Raw genomic sequence first — 17,895 nt, 5'->3', positions numbered from 1 at the left:
TGCAGGTCTCCAATCCGCCGAGGGCTGTACCAGTAGGTTTGCTGGGGAAGAGGTGGGCCTCGCACTTCCCTCGCAGAGGGTCATCCAGCACACGCCAATGCCCGACCGCCGGCGGGAACCGACTGGAGGGCCGAGAGGTTACAGGATAGGGCCTTCGGGACCCAGAGATGGGGACCCCGCAGTGCGGAAAGGGCGCCACGGGTTCTCCGTGGTTCCCTGTGAATCGCTACCGTGGCCCATACCCGCCACGGCCAACTCCCATTTCCTTCCCCACCTTGCCAGGTCTCAACAGGGGCAGGGACAGGTTTGGGGAGCAGTGGGAGCCATCGAGAAAGGCGATAGGACGTGGCAACTCGCAGGGTCCCCTTCTCAGGGACACATGAGCAAGGGGACGGCGGGCCAAGTGTTGGGGCACCCGCTGAGCCTGAGAAAAGAGCAGGTTGGCGGTCCTGACGCCTTCTGGGGTCCAGGTTGACCAGCAGGACCTCAGGATTGCTTTTGGGTCAATTTGAAGTTTCAGATATGAGACCCCCCCCTCCCCCCCGTTGATTGGAAAATCGGACTTAAAAACTGGCACCAAGATACTGTGGGAATAAACGGACTTGGTCGCTGGCGCCAAAATGAGGGCTGAAACACCTTTGTGTCACGGAGGGTAGACCAGGTGGACAGACTGGAACCCCAAATGAACAGGTTAATCTGTGGTGTTTGTCAGATAGAATAGGAATAGGTGTCCTGAGGTTTACAGCAATGATACTTTTTATAGAAACATAAAGTGTTATAAGGACACCGGTGCTAAATTTTTTTACATATATATGAATTATAATATAAATTTAACTATAAATTTGAGCTACTATAAATAGTAAATAATTCTGGTTTTGTCATTGCTTTAACCATTATTGTAATAATATGGATAATTTTATTATTTATTTTTTCTTTTTAAATTTAATTTCAATTATTTAACATATACTGTATTATTAATTTCAGAGGTAAAGTTCAGTGATTCATCCATCTTATATAATACCCAGTGTTCATTGCATACATTCCTCCTTAGTGCCCATCACCCAGTTACCCTATCCTACCCCCTCCCCTCCAGCAACTCTGTTTGCTTCCTCCGATTAAGTCTCTTAAGGGTTGTCTCCCTCTGATTTCATCTTGTTTCCTTCTCTTCCCCTATGCTCCTCTGTTTTGTTTCTTAAATTCCACATATCAGAGAGATCATATGGTAATTGTCTTTCACTGATTGACTTATTTTGCTTAGCAAAATCCCTCTAGTTCCATCCACATCATTGCAAATGGCAAGCTTTCATTTTTTAAAATATCTGAGCAATAGTCCATTGTGTGTGTGTGTGTGTGTGTGTGTGTGTGTGTGTGTGTGTGTGTATCCCAAATCTTCTTTATCCGTTCAACTGTCATTGGACATCTGGTCTCTTTCCATAGTTTGGCTATTGTGGACATCGCTGCTATAAACATAAACATTGGGGTTCAGGTGGCCCTTTGGATCACTACATTTGTATCTTTGGGGTAAATACCCAGGAGTGCAATTGCTGGGTGGTAGGGTAACTCTATTTTCAACTTTTTGAGGAACCTCCATATGGTTTTCCAGAGCGGCTGCTCCAGCTTGCATTCCCGCCGACAGTGGAGGAGGACTCCCCTTTCTCCCCATCCTCTCCGACATCTGTCCTTTCCTGACTGGCTCATTGTAGCCCTTCTTACTGGTGTGAGGTGGTCATCTCATTGTGATTTTGATTTGTATTTCCCTGATCCTGAGTTTGACATGTTCTTTATAAATTTTGGATAGTAGCCGTTTATCTGATTTTTCATTTGCACATATCTTCTCCCATTCTGTCCCAGCGGTTTCCTTTGTTGTGCAAAAGCTTTTTTCTCTGGATGAAGTCCCAGTGGTTCAGGTTTGCCTTTCCTTCCCTGCCGTTGGAGACGTGTCTAGCAAGAAGTTGCTGCAGCCGAGGTCACCGAGGTTGCTGCCTGTGTTCTGCTCCAGGATTTGGATGGATTCCTGTCTCCCATTTAGGGCTTTCATCCATTTTGAGTCATTTTTGTGTCTGCTGAAAGGAAATGGTCCAGTTTCATTCTTCTGCATGTGGCTGTTCAATTTTTCTAACACCATTTGTTGGAGAGACTATCTTTCTTTCCATTGGATAATCTTTCCTGCTTCATTGAAGATTAGTTGACCTATTTATTATTATTACTTTTTAATATTTTATTTATGTGTTAGAGAGAGAGAACATGAGTGGTGGGAGGGAGAAGCAGACTTCCCGCTGAGCAGGGAGCCCAACTCGGGGCACAATCCCAGGACCCTGGGATCATGACCTGAGCAGAAGGCTGATGCTTAACAGACCAGGCCACCCAATGCCCCGCTGTTATATTTTTTGAATAGTTTCTCTATCCACAAAGTGTGTCCAATGGACTGAGGAAAGGATGGAAGGATGGGTTTTTGTCCACGGATATTTCTGAATCGTACTCATGAGACCGGCAGCACTCACACTGGCTGAGAAGAGTCCAGGCAGGGTGCCCCTGGTGAAATTTTCAGCTCCACTCTGGAGCCAAGAACCGGCCCAGCGTGGGCCTGGAGGTGCCTGGGAGAGCCCATCCTTCACCTGACAGATATCCCTGGCCCAGAGTCCCGTGGACAAATTTTCCAAGGCTCTGTCTGTGGCTGAGGTTGTATCTTTACGGCTGGTGCAGGCTGGCGAGCTCATCAAGACACATGAGCAGTTAATGGATGAATATACAGATGATTCTGGCTTTGTTATCTTGTGAAATCCATGTCAGTTTGCATTTAGCTGATATAAACTATACTCCTTTGGCTGGTTTTAAAATTTTGTATCTATTACCTGAAAATTCCTTTTCTTTTTTTCAAACACTTAAGACTTTTAGGAAAATATACTTATGTTATGGTGTATCTTGATTTTGTACAGTAATCTTCCATTAAAAATGCTTGAAAATGATAGAATAGTAATTAGTGATGCCTGCACTGTGCCTAAATTTCATCTAATTCCTCTCCAAAACTAAAACAATGTCTTTGCTCTTAAGAGTGGAATGAGGCTTCAGATGTCATCAAAGAAACATACATGTTGTTTTTAAGTTTTTTAGGTTAATTTTACTATGGCAGGTTACTCCTTTCTGTTAAAGAGATTAACTGAAGTTTTTGGTACTTATTTTTTTCCCAACGTATAAGTCCAGTATACAACAAACAAACACCACACACACACACACACACACACACACACACACACACACACACACCACACACACACTAAAATAAAATCCCCAGATCTTGGAACTGATAGAGATCTTGGAGAAAGTACCAGGGACCCAACACTCCGCACACAGACCCAGGCTGAGTTCTTCACAAGGGATTGAGTTCCCTGAGCTAAGAATTCCATCCACTTTCACACGGAATATAGAGGAGACAGAACAGGAGGAGGAGGCAGGCTTTGAGGATGAACAGAGAATCCAATGGTAAACAGAGAATCCATTCTCTCTCAGTTGTCTGTGCGTGATGTGAATGCCAATGATCGTTCTCCTGATTTACAGAATATTCACTTGTCTAGAAAGGAGAGTCTGAGATAACTGAAGGAATACTGGAGCTATTATAGACTTGATGCCAAAATAAAATAGCAATGAGAAAAGAACTCGATAGGTTCAAGGCCTTTGGGAAATGATTGTGTTCATCAGATTTCATCTTCTCACAGCCTGACACCTGTCTTTTCCTTCTAATGAATTCATCAGCTGAGAGAAGCTGTCTTGCAGGACATGCAAGTCACCCAGCAAGTAAGGATGAGGATCTAGCGTTTTCCACATGCAAGTGGTTCAGATTCGAAGTAGCTTTTGGTCTCTTGTACTGAGTGAGCAGATGGCTTGTCTTGATGATGTGCAAATAGTAAAAAGGATACAGTGGGTGCTGAAGAGCTGAGTTGCAGTCCTTTTCTAGCATTTCCAGATCCCTTGAAATCCTTGGGAGTATTTCCAGATATTATCAGCCTCTTCAAGCTCTTTTACATTCAAGATGGCATGTTTTTAAGTAATCTCTATGCCCAATGTGGGGCTTGAACTCATAACCCCCAGATCAAGAGGCGCATGCTATACCCACTGAGCCAGCCAGGCACCCCTCAAGATGGCATTCTAGAATAACAGTGCTTTTAAATACTAAAATCTGTTTTGTCAACCCCACATTGTCCTTCATACCTCTGTGCATTTATTTTTCATCACACAATTTTCCAAGTTGAGATCAAATTCTCAGGGCTTTCACTGAAGACCTTTGACAACAGAAGGGTCTTGCCAGAGTTTGTGGGGCCAACACAAAGTAGGTCATAGTCTGGTCATGCAGGTGGTGGTCCCTTGCTCAAAGTGCTCTAAAACACTGATAATCCCTGTACAGAAACACTCAGTTATCTGGAGATCAGATACCTGGCAGTCTAAATCATTAGGAGCAGCTCACAATAAGGAAAAGGAGCATCTCTGGCTCCCAGTGAGTCAATCATTTTTATCATAAAATTTTTATTATTTAATACTTTGTTAATGTATTACTTTATTATGATTTAATGTAGTTTATCACTTATGTTATCATAATTATAAATATGTATAATTAAATACGTGCTATAAGCATGATATATCGATTATATAATTTCATACATATTAATATTTATACATTGAATGATATGTAGGTGATTATCATTATTATTGATCATTATTGTAATTATTATGTACAGTACTAATCATAGTTGCTATGGAATACAGTTTCTCTATCCATAGAAGGTGTTCAGTTGTCTGAAGACAGCTTAGGAGAGGGATTCCAGTTTCTGGAACTTCCTAAATCTGCCAAGAAACCACGCAGGGCTGGACCCACAAGCTCTGCAGAGGCCCTCCTGGAAAGCCAAGCCATATCTCTGCAGCGATCGGCCCCAGATAGCTTTTCTTGTTCTTGCTCCCAACTTAGCACACACCCCCGAACTTGAGACCATGAGGGAAACAGATATGCTCCTCGAATATGGTCTGTGACATAGAACAGCCCTCTTCAGTCAGCTCCCGTCCCGCTCCCCCACCCCAACAACCTGTCATCGGACCTTCCCCTTTCACCACCCAAAAGCTTTCCTGCTCCTCCACCTGCCTTTGACTTGATTCTCTGCCAAATGCAGGGGGTGCAGGTGCCCCCCACTCACTCTCCTGCTGTCACTAAGTAGTTCCCGTTCTGTCGTGGGTGATGTTTCTTTATCTCAGGCTTCTCTCACCCTCTCCCTCTCCCTCCCCCTCTGAACCTCCCTCTGTTCACACAAGAGCTCACACATGCAGTCTCTCTCAAATAAATAAATCCAGGACCCCTGGGTGGCTCAGTCAGGTAAGCATGTGCCTTTGGCTCAGGTCATGATCGTGGGGTCCCAGGATCAGACAGAGTTCCACCTCGGGTCCCCTGCTCAGCAGGAGAGTCTGCTTCTCCCTCTCCCTCTGCCTGCTGCTCCCGCTGCATATGCTCTCTCTCCCTCTCTTAAATACATAAATAAAATCCTTAAGAAAAATAAAAATTCACATGAAAATTCCAAATTGTATTGTGGTTCTAAATCAGGACCCTAGTTCAAAAAGTAGCCAACTGAAAATAGTCATTGGCACTTATTGTGACTTAGGAGAGAATAGTTCTCCCTGTGGAGGCCAACCCAGACAGAGCCACGCATGCCTCCTGCAGTCCCTGCTTCAAACAGCCATGAAAACAGAGTAGTGGGCCCTGCAAGCAGCCCGTCAGAGAATCAACCGAGTGCCCTCGGGAAGATGCAGTGCAGGTATAGACACGACAAAAGAGGTGGACAACTATCTGCAAAACAGCAAGATGTCACAGCTGCATTAGAATTGTATTATCCCAACGAACTGTTTAGAAACCAGTGTTATCCAGTAATACAGCCTGTAAGTGCGCAAATGCGGAGACCGTGAATGTGGCTAAGAATCCGGAGTCTGTTAGGGGTTCCGATGAAAGAAAGACTTTTGTGGATTCAGGAACTTCTGCCCTCCAGCAAAAACAAGGGAAAGTTTGATTTGTCATGGCATTATGAGGAGCCTCTTTCTGAAAGATCATAACAACAACAACAACAACAACAAAATGCTGCCTCTTCTGTAAGGGTTAGTGTGGGATGGAGCACTGTCTTTCCAGGAAGGAGAGGAAGCAAGGGTGAGAAAAGGTACATGGGTCTCATCCAGGCATCGTGGCAAAGCTGTCTCTTGAGATGCCATCCACTTCATGCTGGGAAATCTGTACGTTTAGGTCACCGCATGGTGTGAAGGTCCCACAGAATCTGGAGATTTCCTCAAATGTGCCACGTGAATCCAAGAACTTATTCTCTGGAGTTTGGCAGCACAGGGTTGGTTAGCAAGACCTGATATGGGCCTTTCCAAAGAGCTTGAAGAGATTTTTTTCTGGAGCTCTTTTCCAGTAGACAAGATCTCCAGGTTGCAAGATGGGATGCTTAAGGTCATCCCCTTAAATGCACTGGGAAACCACTCCTCTCCCAAAGCATGATTATTTTTAACATGAACAATTAAGCCTTTAAATATTAATTTCCATTCATTTTATTTATAAATTCCCTTTATTAATTTTCATAGCCTGAAATTCACATTGCCTGTGTGGACTGAGAAATCTAAGCCAAAATGTGAGTTTACTACATCTACTCGCATTGGAGGTACCGAGACGAATACATATAAAATTTACTCTACAGAAATGTGTTTTAAAGCCAGGCATTAATATATTCCTATTGAAAAACTTTTGAGGAAATAATCATAACCCATACAACAGTGCAGAATGTGAACCAAAGAAGAAGGTGGGGGAGGAGGAGGGGACTGGGAGCAGGGAGGGGAGGGGAGGGGAGGGAAGGGGGGGAGAAGGAGAAGAAAAACTTGCAAAGACCACATACTGCAAATGACAAACTCTGTATATTTTCAAAAGAATGTATTGACATCAAGACGAAAGCTTACCCCAAATGTCCAGACATTTGAAAGGAACCCAGGTGAAACTTCCAGAACTGACAAGTGAAGTAACTAAAATTACAAACTCAGCTAGAGGGCTAAGCAGATACAGAGGAATTAAATAACTAGGAGCCAGATTTGAAGGTACTCTCAATGATGCCACAAGGATTAGAACAAGGAAAATGTGGAGAAAACTCTCCATGAAATTTCAAAGCCCTTAAAAGGTCCTCAAATGCACTTGCACAGCCTCCTAGATGGGGATCTCTCTTTTCTTCCTCTGTGACCTCATTTGGTATCATTTCCCGGTGACCCAGAAGCTTCATTCACTCTTGTGGAATATGCTGTGATGGTTCATTTTTTGTGTTGGCTTTGCTGGACCACAAGGTACCGAATTGGATGAAACTTTGCTCTGGTCCTATGAGAGTGTTTCTGGATGAGACTAACATTTGAATCAGTTACTCAGTAAAACAGATTGCCACCCCAATGCTGCTGGGCCTCATCCAACTGGTTGAGCCAGAACAAAAAGGCTGAGTAAGGGAGACGCCCCTCTTTCTAACCCTCTGTCTTTGAGCTGGGACATTGGTCTTCTCCTGCCTGGATCATAACCATGTGAGTCAGTTTCTAATAAATCCATCTCTAGAGAGAGATTACATGGAGATGTAGGTATAAACAGTCAGTTGTTTCTCTGGAGAATGCGGACTAATACACATTCAATTCCTCCTCCTGACTTAGTTCCATTGATTCAACTCCTTCCTTTCTTTGGGAAATGATCCCGGTTAGATGCCCTTTCTGACCTAAACAACTTTAGACCACACAGATCCGCAGGTCCCGCCCCAGTGAATGGAAACACCACTCTGTGGTCCAGATCGTGGATCTGCATTGTCACAGCTCTGTCCTAGGGAGGCTTCCGGTAGTTTGCCATGTTCCCCCAGGGCCACGAGAAACCCTTACTATTTCCCAAGTGGACTGCTAAGAGGCCACATCCTATGTCAGCTACAGGAGAAATAGAGCAGAACAAGTGGATGAACCAAATAAGCAGACCACTTACAAATGAAAAATGAAATGAAATGAAAAGATGCTTGTTCAACCAATTATCATTTCAATTAAGAAATCTGGGTTGCAATTCAGATAAAATCAGCAATTTAATATGGCAGATGGGTATCTTAAAATTTTTCATACAAAGGGGGCACCAGGATGGCTCAGTGGGTTAAAGCCTCTGCCTTCAGCTCCTCTGCTCAGCAGGGAGCCTGCTTCCTCCTCTCTCTCTCTCTCTCTCTCTGCCTGACTCTCTGCCTACTTGTGATCTCTGTCTCTGTCAAATAAATAAATAAAGTCTTTAAAATTTTTTTTTTCTTACAAGGACAGGAAACCTGCACCGGGGAGAGTTAAAATCCCTTTTAACTGATGATTAAACAAAAAATTCAAATGATTTATTTGACCAAGAAACAGTGGATCTCAATCTAAACAAATCTCAAGGGGAAATAAAAGGACGGATAGAATGAGAGTGCAGATTTAGACATTAACTAAAATTGAGTAGAGAATATATGAAAATGATGGATACAGAAGTATCACTGAAACCCAGCGACTTGCCACATTCCTCATATCTAAATGTCCAGTCAAGTACTTCTACTTATGCTGAAGTCCCAGGCCATGCTGTGCTATGTGATATATCCCAGACCCATATTACCAGTCATTATAGCGGTAATTTACCAGTGGATATTAAACAGCTTCAAGATACTATTCAGGGCATTCCTCAGTATTCTTACAATCAGTTCCAAGAGTGAGTTCCGCACAAAGGATTAATGATATTCTGTCTGAGGTTAAACCCCTTTGCTTGGATCAAAACACTGGTCTTCGCATTATAGGTGGAATGATGACACATTTTATTGCTATAATCATTTTATGCTTAGTCCTCAAATGCTCACGGAAATCTTTCTGACGACTAAAGTTTCGAGAACTTGCAAACAGATTTTGCTGTTTCTGCATTAACAAAAAGGAGGAAATGTAACCGTCCCTAAGAACGATAGACTGCTTAAAATATCACTAATGAGAAAATGTACAGGTCACGCAGCATGCTTGAGGATGACCTTGAGAAAACCTGTACTTAGCAGCAGGCCTCCGGTGGAGAGGAGGATACACGTTCTTGAAGCTCAGCAGCTGGGGGTACCCTGGTCGCTCAGGGTGGAACATTGCCTGTTTCCCTTTTCCGTTGTCTCCCCGGCTTCATTAAAGCCTTCTGTTAGGATAATCCCTTTCTGGAGCTGGAGAAAGAACAAGAAAGAAACCCTAAACCCAGCAGGAGAAGAGAAATCATAAAGATCAGAGCAGAAATCAATGAAATAGAAACCAAAAAAACAATAGAAAAAATCAATGAAACTAGGAGCTGGTTCTTTGAAAGAATCAATAAGATTGATAAACCCATGGCCAGACTCATCAAAAAGAAAAGAGAAAGGACCCAAATCAATAAAATCATGAATGAAAGAGGAGAGATCACAACTAACACCAAAGAAATACAGACAATTATAAGAACATACTATGAGCAACTCTACGCCAACAAATTGGCCAATCTGGAAGAAATGGATGCATTCCTAGAGACATATAAACTACCACAACTGAACCAGGAAGAAATAGAAAACCTGAACAGGCCCATAACCAGTAAGGAGATTGAAACAGTCATCCAAAATCTCCAAATAAACAAAAGCCCAGGGCCAGACAGCTTCCCAGGGGAATTCTACCAAACATTTAAAGAAGAACTCATTCCTATTCTCCTGAAACTGTTCCAAAAAGTAGAAAAGGAAGGAAAACTTCCAAACTCATTTTATGAGGCCAGCATCACCTTGATCCCCAAACCAGACAAGGATCCCACCAAAAAAGAGAACTACAGACCAATATCCTTGAGGAACACAGATGCAAAAATTCTCACCAATATACTAGCCAATAGGATTCAACAGTACATTAAAAGGATTATTCACCACGACCAAGTGGGATTTATTCCAGGGCTGCAAGGTTGGTTCAACATCCGCAATCAATCAATGTGATACAACACATTACTAAAAGAAAGAACAAGAACCATATGATACTCTCAATAGATGCTGAAAAGCATTTGACAAAGTACAGCATCCCTTCCTGATCAAAACTCTACAAAGTGTGGGGATAGAGGGCACATACCTCAATATCATCAAAGCCATCTATGAAAAACCCACCGCAAATATCATTCTCAATGGAGAAAAACTGGAAGCTTTTCCATTAAGGTCAGGAACACGGCAGGGATGTCCATTATCACCACTGCTATTCAACGTAGTACTAGAAGTCCTAGCCTCAGCCATCAGACAACAAAAAGAAATTAAAGGCATCCAAATCGGCAAAGAAGAAGTCAAACTATCACTCTTCACAGATGATATGACATTATATGTGGAAAACCCAAAAGACTCCACTCCAAAACTGCTAGAACTTGTCCAGGAATTCAGTAAAGTGTCAGGATATAAAATCAATGCACAGAAATCAGTTGCATTTCTGTACACCAGCAACAAGACAGAAGAAAGAGAAATTAAGGAGTCAATCCCATTTACAATTGTACCCAAAACTATAAGATACCTAGGAATAAACCTAACCAAAGAGGCTAAGAATCTATACACAGAAAATTATAAAGTACTCATGAAAGAAATTGAGGAAGACACAAAGAAATGGAAAAATGTTCCATGCTCCTGGATTGGAAGAATAAATATTGTGAAAATGTCCATGCTACCTCAAGCAATCTACACATTTAATGCAATCCCTATCAAAATACCATCCATTTTTTTCAAAGAAATGGAACAAATAATCCTAAAATTTATATGGAACCAGAAAAGACCTCGAATAGCCAAAGGAATATTGAAGAACAAAGCCAAAGTTGGTGGCATCACAATTCCGGACTTCAAGCTCTATTACAAAGCTGTCATCATCAAGACAGCATGGTACTGGCACAAAAACAGACACATAGACCAGTGGAACAGAATAGAGAGCCCAGAAATCGACCCTCAACTCTATGGCCAACTCATCTTCGACAAAGCAGGAAAGAATGTCCAATGGAAAAAAGACACCCTCTTCAATAAATGGTGCTGGGAAAATTGGACAGCCACATGCAGAAAAATGAAATTGGACCACTTCCTTACACCACACACGAAAATAGACTCCAAATGGATGAAGGACCTCAATGTGAGAAAGGAATCCATCAAAATCCTTGAGGAGAATTCAGGCAGCAACCTCTTCGACCTCAGCCGTAGCAACATCATCCTAGGAACAACGGCTAAGGCAAGGGAAGCAAGGGCAAAAATGAACTATTGGGATTTCATCAAGATCAAAAGCTTTTGCACAGCAAAGGAAACAGTTAACAAAACCAAAAGACAACTGACAGAATGGGAGAAGATATTTGCAAACGACATATCAGATAAAGGGCTGGTATCCAAAATCTATAAGGAACTTAGCAAACTCAACACCCAAAGAACAAACAATCCAATCAAGAAATGGGCAGAGGACATGAACAGACATTTCTGCAAAGAAGACATCCAGATGGCCAACAGACACATGAAAAAGTGCTCCACGTCACTCGGCATCAGGGAAATACAAATCAAAACCACAATGAGATATCACCTCACACCAGTCAGAATGGCTAAAATGAACAAGTCAGGAAATGATAGATGCTGGAGAGGATGTGGAGAAAGGGGAACCCTCCTCCACTGTTGGTGGGAATGCAAGCTGGTCCAACCACTCTGGAAAACAGCATGGAGGTTCCTCAAAATGTTGAAAATAGAACTGCCCTATGACCCAGCAATTGCACTACTGGGTATTTACCCTAAAGATACAAACATAGTGATCCGAAGGGGCACGTGTACCCGAATGTTTATAGCAGCAATGTCTACAATAGCCAGACTATGGAAAGAACCTAGATATCCATCAACAGATGAATGGATCAAGAAGATGTGGTATATATACACAATGGAATACTATGCAGCCATCAAAAGAAATGAAATCTTGCCATTTGCGACGACGTGGATGGAACTAGAGCGTATCATGCTTAGTGAAATAAGTCAATCGGAGAAAGACAACTATCATATGATCTCCCTGATATGAGGACATGGAGAAGCAACATGGGGGGGTAGGGGGATAGGAGAAGAATCAATGAAACAAGATGGGATTGGGAGGGAGACAAACCATAAATGACTCTTAATCTCACAAAACAAACTGGGGGTTGCTGGGGGGAGGTGGGATTGGGAGAGGGGGAGCGGGCTATGGACATTGGGGAGGGGAGGCGAACCATAAGAGACTATGGACTCTGAAAAACAACCTGAGGGTTTTGAAGGGTCAGGGGTGGGAGGTTGGGGGAACAGGTGGTGGGTGATGGGGAGGGCACGTTTTGCATGGAGCACTGGGTGTTGTGCAAAAAGAATGAATACTGTTACGCTGAAAAAATTAATAAAAAGGGAAAAAAAAAAGGCAGAGACTCTCAGATTGCAGGAAGGGTGGGGGTAACCAAGATCCAGCTACATACTGCCTACAACAAACCTTAATTATTAAAAAGGAAATAGCAAAAGGATGTAAAAATATATCATAAGAAGATGAATTTTAATAAAAGCTGGTACCTATATTAATGAGACACCACAGTTTTTAGAAAAAAAATAGTATTACTAGGAATAAAGGAGGTCATACAATAATGTTAAAAAGATTAAGTCATCCAAAAGAAAAAGAAGCCCTAAATAATAGAATGCTATGGTCTGAATATGTGTGCCCCCAAATTTCATGTTAAGGTGATGGCCTTTGGGAGGTGCTTAAGAGATGAAGGTAAAGTTCTTATGAATGAGATTTGTGTCTTATAAAAGAGAAACCTCTGGCTCCTTCCACCAAATGAGGACAGAGTGAGAAGGTATCAACTGTGAACCAGGAAGAGGGCTTTCACAGAACATGGCCGTGCTGGCATCTGGACCTTGGATTTCCCACCCTCCTGAACTGTGAGAAATAAACTTTTGTTTTTTATAAGCTACCCAGGCTATGGTATTTTTGTTATAGCAGCTCAACCAGACTAAGACACAGAGCTTCAAGATACATGTTGTAAAAACTGAGAGACCAAGAGAAATAAGCTAACCCAAATCTGTAATTGAGATTTCACTCTCTCTCTCACAATAACTGCTAGAACAAGACAAGTGAGGATCCAGAAAACTGGAAAAACATGACTGACATAACTGGTATTGATGGGACAGCCCAAGAGCAGAAGGAGCATACTTCTTAAGTTCACATACAACATATTTAAAGAGAAATCACGTTCTGGGCTATAAACCAAGGCTCAATATATTTATTTAAAAGGATTCAAATCATATGAAGTTCTCTGACGACAATGAAATTAAATGAGAAATCAATAGCATCTATGGAAAATTGCCATTTAAAAAATAAATAATAAGTTTCTAAGTAATTCATGGGTCAAAAGGGAAACTGAAGGGGAAATTAAAAGATATTTTAACTAAATTATAATAAAAATTCAGCATATGAAAATTTGTGAAATGCTGCTAAAGTGGGGCTTGGGGACAGGAATCATCTATAGAATCATCTATACAAGAAAAGAAAGCTCTCAAATTAACAACCCCAGTGAACACTTTAAGAAACTAGGAATTAGAGGCACCTGGGTGACTCAGTAAGTTAGGTGACCACCTTCGGCCCAGGTCTTGTGCTCTCTCTCGCTGTCAAATAGATAAATAACATCTTAAAAAAAAAGAAATGGCATTTTAAAAATTGAACTGACTAAATTTAAAAAAAAAGGAAACAAGGAAGATGGGAGTAGAAGTCAAGATATAGAAAATAGAAAAACAATGGAAAAAGTCAACAATAACTATATTTTGTTGGTTAGAAACCAGTTACAGGTCCCAACCACTCTCAATGGAAGAAGTTCATATAAATGTAAGAATACCAGGAGGTGGACATTATGGTGATTACTTTACACTCTGTCTGACACAAATTCTAAATACATGTTGGACCTATACACTGAAAACTATAAAACATTGTGGAGAATGAAGTAATGAAGACATAAATAAATGGAAAAGTAGTCCATTTCCATAGGTTGGAAACCCAGTATTATTAATGTCAGATCTACTCACATTTATCAATTCAACCCTAATCAGATTTTTGTAAAAATGAAAAAAATTGAAAATTTTATAAAAAAGAACAAAATTATTATAAAATTCTTATAGAAATTAAAATATATCCAAAATATATTTTAAAAAGCACAAAACATGAAGTAATAACTTTATCTGATTTCAAGACCTATTTTAAGTCCTCAGTAATTATGACAGTGTGGTACAGACATAATGCTGGATAATAAAGAAAGGAAACAGCACAGAGAACCAGAGATTGACACAAACATATAGAGACAACTGGTTTTTGACGACCAGTTGAAAACACAACTAAGAAAGAATATTCATCAATTAAAATGGCTAAAATTTCAACAAATCATGTGGCTAGGACAAATGTTTGGAAATGTACATGAATTGGATCTCTAATACAATGCTAGAGGGAATATAAAATTTAAAACTATTTTGAAAAACAATTTTACAGTTCCTTAAAAAATTAAGCACACACGGTGTACTGTTCAGCCATGCCATGGTTTGGTGAGTAGCCAAGGGAAAGGAGATCACACGTCCACGCCATGACATGGACATGCAGTGAGTTCTGCATTCATGGGCATGGAAGTCTTGCTGGTAGTGCTCAAGCACTGGAAAGAAACAGAAGGGCTTTCAACAAATGCATGGTTACGCTGATTGTATACCACGGAATGGAGCCAAACTCAGCAACGAGTAGACTGAACACATGTAAATGAATCCCAACATAATTATATTTAGTGAAAGAAGCATACAAAAAAAGGGTGTACTGGGAGGTTTCATTTATAAAAATTCCAGGGCACGTCAACCAATTTAAAGGGACAGAAAATGAGTCAGTGACTCGGGCTGGGGAGGGGTAGGGATGAATTACCAAAACGCTTGAGGAAACAGGGTGATGGATGTATTCATTGTCTTAATTGTGGTGCTGGTATCAAGAGCATCTCTGTATCTCAAAATTGATGCCACAGAACATGTGTTATATGTGAATTCACATATGAATAAAGCTGTGACAAGGAGTTGAAATACTCACTAAATAGATACCTGCTACTGATAACCTGAAAAACAGTCTTTTTCTGAGTCTGCAGACTGAGGCTTGAGTATTGGATTATGGCAAATTTTCAAATCCCACAAGAGACACCCTGGGTGTTGACAGATTCCTGGACATCTTTCTGGCATTATCCGCTCCCCTCTAAATCCTGGCTTTCGTGTGTAAGAGATGTTTTTTCTTTTCTTTTCTTTTTTTTGAACTTACATAAACTCTAGGAAGAAACTTGAAGGTGCTATATAACTAAGGCGTGGTGTTAATTAGACAAAGCCTGGTGCTTATTTATAGCCTGAAGACTGTCACTTCTGATCAGATTCTTCAACAAAAATAGCTAATTGGGTATAATGGGTCACATTTTCCTCCAGTGGTGTTTTCTTCTCCTTCCTGTTGCATTGTTTACAAATAGTGTTGTTAGGGTGATATCTATATTTTGAGTTGAACAATAGTCTAATATTGAATCACTTACTTCATAATATGCCAGATACATATATTTAGACTCCCCAAAGAGAAGATGTCATTACTTCATATTTATTTATATATTTTTAATTTTTTAATGGAAGCATTGTTGCCAGACAGCATTACCTTAGCCTCAGGAATACAATATAGTGATTCTGTAAATCTACACATTATGCTCCATTCACCACATGTATAGCTACCATCCATCCCCATACAACACACTGCAACATAATTAACTATAGTCCGCATGCTGTATCCCCCATCCCTGTGACTTTCTCATTTCATAACTAAAAGCCTGTATCTCCCACTCCTCTTTGCTCATTTTGTCCATCTGCCTCTGACAACCAACAATTTGTTCTCTGTATTGATGGGTTTGTTTCTGCTGGGGTTTGTTCTTTTTTCTTAGATTCCACATATAAGTGAAATCATAGGGTATTTGTCTTTTTCTGTCTGACTTATTTCACCTACTATAGTACCCTCTGTGTCCATCCATGTCGTCCCATATGGCAAGATCCTATTCTTTTTTATGGCTGAATAACATTCCAGAATGTGTGTGTGTGTGTGTTTCCCTTACCCATTCATCTATCCATGGACATTTGGGCTGCTTCCACATCCGGCTGTTGTAAATAAACATAAGTGTGCCCATATCTTCAAATTGGTATTTTTGTTTTCTTTTGTTAAGTAGAAGTGGAATTTTTTGAGTCATGTAATATTTCTATTTTTAAATTTTTGAGAAAACTATACTATTTTCAATAATGGCCACACCAATTTACACTCCCACCAACAGTGCACAAAAGCTCCTTTTTCTCCACATCCTCACTAAAATTTTTATTACTTATCTTTTTTACATTAGCCATTCTGATAGTGTAAAGTGATGGCTTGTGGGAATTTATCAAAATAAAAAACTTTTGTATAGCAAATAAAGCCATTAACAAAACAAAAATGCAACCTACTGAATGGGAGATGGTAATTGCAAATTACATAACTGATAATGGGTTAGTATCCAAAATACATAAAGAATTTATACAACACAACACCCCCTCAAAAAACCACACAAACAATCAAATTCAAAAATGGGCACAGGATCTGAATAAACATTTTTCCAAAGAAGACATACAGATGACAATCAGATATATAAAAAGGATGGTCAGTATCACTCATCATCAGGGAAATCCATATCAAAACCACAATGAGACATCGCCACGACCACACTTTATAATTCATTCAGAGAACCATATCTCCAAATGGAAAAAAAAGATATATTTCACACATTCTACACAGCTTAATGTCTGATTCTGCTAGGTTTCCAAATTGAGAAGCTTTGTTCTCAAGGTAATATAAACTTGCAACCATTCAGAACATCAAGAAACCTCAAAATCTTGGATTTTCTGCACCTTCTATTAAGAAACAAAGAGAGTTTTGATGTTTTGAAGCTATTTTGTGACAAGTATCCATCAATTTGTGGAACTTTTAAGTTATAGATTGTCCGTGGAGTGATAGAGACTGGAGAGATGGTCACTAATCACCTGATGCCTGTTACAAGGACCGTCATCGATAAGACAAGAAATAGCAAATGTTGGTTATGGAGAAAGAGAACCCCCGTGAACTGTGGTGGGAGCGTAAACTGGCCACTAGGGAAAACCACTAATTAACTTAGTCAAAAAAACAGAGGGGGAAATGTATATACATATAGAATTAGACATAATTTTTTAAATGCGAATATAAGAAAAGCAAAAAACACAAATACAAGAAAATAAAAGCCTGCAGTTTTTTTCAATTTCTGCTTAAGAATTTGAAAACCTGGATGAAAATGATGATTTTTCAAGACATGTAAATTAATATTTTATGTTCCCGAGAAAACTATTAATGTCTAAGGTACTATTACTGTGGAAAAATTGAGGCCACTTAAAAAAAATCTATATTCTCCCCCCCCCCAAAAAAAAGCCCAGTAAGTTTCAGTCCATTTCATAGGTGACTTTAGCTCTTTTAAAGAGATCATTCCAAAGCTCCTTAATTTATTTCAGAGCATGGATTAGAGAAGGAAGAAGAGAAAGTTTTTGTCTGCAGCGCCATAATGTTGACACAACACCTGAGACCAAATTTCTAGGCTAGTAGCACTTATAATTCATAATGTAAATTTTAAAATGAAATACTAAAATATTCAGGAGAATAGAACCAATATCATAATATTTGTAACATGTTAAAATAATTCACAGTAACCTATAAAAAGGTAAAAATATCTCCTCAGGAGCTAAGAAAGCATTGGATAAAATCCACCATCTGACAAAACTCCTTAAAATGAATACT

Source organism: Meles meles, chromosome 18 (assembly GCF_922984935.1).
Source record: "Meles meles chromosome 18, mMelMel3.1 paternal haplotype, whole genome shotgun sequence".
NCBI lineage: Eukaryota > Metazoa > Chordata > Mammalia > Carnivora > Mustelidae > Meles > Meles meles.
The sequence above is the reverse complement of the archived record's forward strand: the minus strand, read 5'-3'. Positions refer to the sequence as shown.